Source organism: Hipposideros armiger, unplaced genomic scaffold, assembly GCF_001890085.2.
Source record: "Hipposideros armiger isolate ML-2016 unplaced genomic scaffold, ASM189008v1 scaffold_1283, whole genome shotgun sequence".
Lineage (NCBI taxonomy): Eukaryota > Metazoa > Chordata > Mammalia > Chiroptera > Hipposideridae > Hipposideros > Hipposideros armiger.
Window position 1 is genome coordinate 474645 of NW_017732633.1, and position 3320 is coordinate 477964.

General features: G+C 40.8%; 1 protein-coding gene across 1 annotated transcript in view; it reads right to left on the reverse strand.

Moving 5' to 3' along the window:
* FASTKD1 (FAST kinase domains 1) overlaps window positions 1-680 on the reverse strand; it is a 54053-nt gene extending 53373 nt beyond the window's left edge. Inside the window, exon 1 of the mRNA XM_019633300.1 lies at window positions 524-680. The gene's annotated coding sequence lies outside the window, so the exon portion shown is untranslated. The remainder of the gene's footprint in view (window positions 1-523) is intronic.
* Between the last annotated feature and the right edge of the window lie 2640 nt (window positions 681-3320).

A 3320-nucleotide genomic window follows, 5' to 3' on the forward strand; every position in this document is an offset into this window, starting at 1 on the left:
CAATATATGTCCTATTTTTCCCTAGAGAGCGCTGGATTTGGAGTCATAGACTTGCCTTGCTATTTAGAAACTGTGTTTGGGAGGGAGGCACTTACCCTCTTCTGAGCCTCAATTTCTTTATCTGTGAAACAACGATAACCTACATCATGAGTTACTGTGAGAATATAAAAAACGAACATCAATTACCTTTGTAATTTCATTATTTTCTCAATAGCTCTTTGTTTATTTCTGTTTTTAAAAAATCATGTCACAGCGTTAAGAGAAAACAGAACTAAGAAGCTCCTTGAAAGTAGGGCTTCCTTCCCAATACTCTGGCAGACTATCAATAAATGTTTACCCAATGAAGCACTTCATTTCACAAACGACATTGCATCCTGAGGGTTACAAACGTTCCCAGTCAACTCACACATAAAGCCTTTAGCTACCTATACACTAGGTATTTAACAGGCACCAAAACCCTAGAACTCCATAGTGGGCCGAGGTCACGCAATCAAGGGAACACCAGGAGGTACGGTCAACCAACCTGTGACGCACTTCCGGAGCGACGCTTTCCCTCCACGCTGGGACTGGGTTGTGGGGGAGGGAGGCGGTTAGTGGGCTTTAGCGCCTTTTTTGGCGGCGGTAGATTTGAAGCGCTTTAAAGGACGGGACCCTGGGAAGAGGAGACTGTACTGGTGCAGGTAGGTGGCGTGAAGCCCGTGTTGTTTCGGTGGCGTCCTTCGCAGCCGACCCGGGATAGGAGAGCGGGAAGGGCCCAAGAAGAGGGGCGGAGCCGGCACGATAGGCCCTGCCGAGTTAACCGTCTTCCCCTCACGGTATCTGGCTACCTGGTTCCAGAAGGGACCCCCAAGGACCGTGGCGCTGACTTTGCAGCTATTGCAGCTGAAGAAGGCTTCCAGCCGTGCCTCCCAGGCCTGGGAAACGTCCCTCCCCCTGCCAGCCCCCGCCCTCTCGATTCGGGCGCACGCCTCCCTCCCTGACGCATTTTGCCGCACAAGCTGTAATATGGCGGCAGCGACGGCGGCCTGAACTCTAGAGAGCCAGTGTGATTTTTGATGCTTCAAAATTGTAAGACAAAGCACTAAAGTGGTGTAGGTGGGAGGATTGGTGGGAAAGGGGGAGGCGTAACCTGACGTTCTGACAGGTTAGGGTTGGAGAGTGGCGGGCGAGGAGCCTGAATCACCAGTTAAGATTAAAGACAGGCTTTCCTTCTACTGCGACCTTTTCCTCTCAGACAGCGTCTTCTGTGCATAGGTGAGTGGCACAGGCCACTTAGTTAAGCATTCTCCTAAAACTCAGATCCAGGCTGTTTTCCCTCGTCCCAGAGCTGTCTCCAAGTTCTCTCACGTTCCCGAGGAGCTTTGAGCAGCGCAGGCCTTTTAGGAGGAAGGTGATGTCTTCGGAGCTTCATATGCCTTGGGGGTAATTGTGCGAATTTGGCTCATCTTTAGCCTTAACGAGCTAAGTCGAGGTCTGCGGAAATGAAGAATTTCTAGTCGTTTTAGAAATGTTATAAAAGCATCATTTTGTGCATTGATTTTAATATCTCACAACAGTACTTTCTGTGCAGGATCAAGTTTTTGCAGTAGTGAGAGCAAGTACGTCCAAGGAACAATTAAATGGTTTGGAAATTTGAGGTACGTCAACTTTCAGTGGCTAAAACCAGATTGGGGGAAAATACGTGTGTGTCTATATGTGTCCCTCTTTGGCAAAGAATGGACAGTAATTTACAGGTTCGGAAGGATGATGGGGAGGGGAGTTTGTGAACATTTTTGAAACTGTGTCATAAAATCCAGAAAAGCACAAATATCTAGAATACTCGCTTTTCTCACTGATAATTTGCTATGTACCCGAAAATTTACCCGTTTTAGCATCCCCCTTTTATTTTGACCATTTGAGATGGGATTATTTTTATAACAAATTACATCAGTCTTAGAATTCACTTTACATTGTTTAATGTTTTATGATTCAGGAATATTGGTGCCCTGGGATCCTAATGGGTCTTGTCTTATAGCAGGATTCTGTGCCTTTTTAAAAAAATTATGTTTGCTTTTTATGGTGTTGTGTTTTGTTTTGTTTTGTTTTGTTGTTGCAAGCTGTTGGCAGGGTTGCCTTCCCCTGCTGTCAGGAGTGTACAAGTTTGCACACTTCCTAGGTTAGAAAATTTTGGTTTGTTTCTGGCTCAACCATCTTTCTCAATCTCAGTTTTTTCATCTATAAATTGATTTCAGACTATCATCAGTTGTGGGCTTCAAAAATAAATATTCAAGTTTGTTAAAATTCTGTGTAAAATTGGCTTTCAGTAAGAACTCAGAGGTTCTATGAGCGAAGTGAAGTTACATTTATTGTGACTTATTAAAGGTCTGTAGTTTTTGTTGCTTCTTATTGTGGTCTTGCAGTATTGTTGGCCTCTAAGTAAGGTCTTTGTACTTTTGCATATTTTAAATTTGATTTTTCTAACAGGCAGCATTCATTCTTTATGCAACGGGAAATTGGTAGCCATTCATAATAGGATGAACTAGTTCCAATAGTTATTAGGACACCATCTGCAATTCTTTCAGTGTTGCTCTTTTAAGAAATACATGTTGATTGGTGTTTTTTCCTTACTTTACTAACAGGATATTTCAGCAGAATTATAATGTATTATCTACTTTTAGTATCCTAATGTATAATGTACTAACGTGTCTTGGGAATCAGATAATTCAAGTGATTTGAAAAGTTTGTTGCAAATCTCTGCTACATTGAGGTATTACACCTTTTTTTGGCTTTAATATTAACAACAAGCTTCAGTTTTCATTTGATTTTAGTGTCAATGAATTTGACCTGGTTTAATGTATATACGGTCTCCATAACAATTCGGCATTGTTTTATTTCTATAGGGCAAATCTTGCATCTGGAAATTTACTACAGGCAGTATTATAAAAACTCAGAGAAAACAGTTGTAACTGGGACTTTGTACTGTTAGTGCCAAACAGGAAATCTTTAGCACTTTGTTTTAGTTTGAGTGGTGGCTTAAAATAATCACCAACCTCTTCCTGAAATTTAATTGCATCATACTTATAAATATAGGCATCAATTTTTTATATAAATATGGTTATTTTTAAAACATGAGATTTCTTATCTCATTGGTTTTTAAAATGAATGAAATTGTTTATCAAGACATTGTTAATTATGTAAAATCTCAGCTTAAGGTTTATTCATAATTAAATCATTGCGTTATAGTCATATGGTGGAAAATTAAATAAGCCATTACCTGGAATATTTGTGGATAAACTCGTTTCTACAGTAAAGCTGTAGAGTATTTAACAAGAAAACTCTTG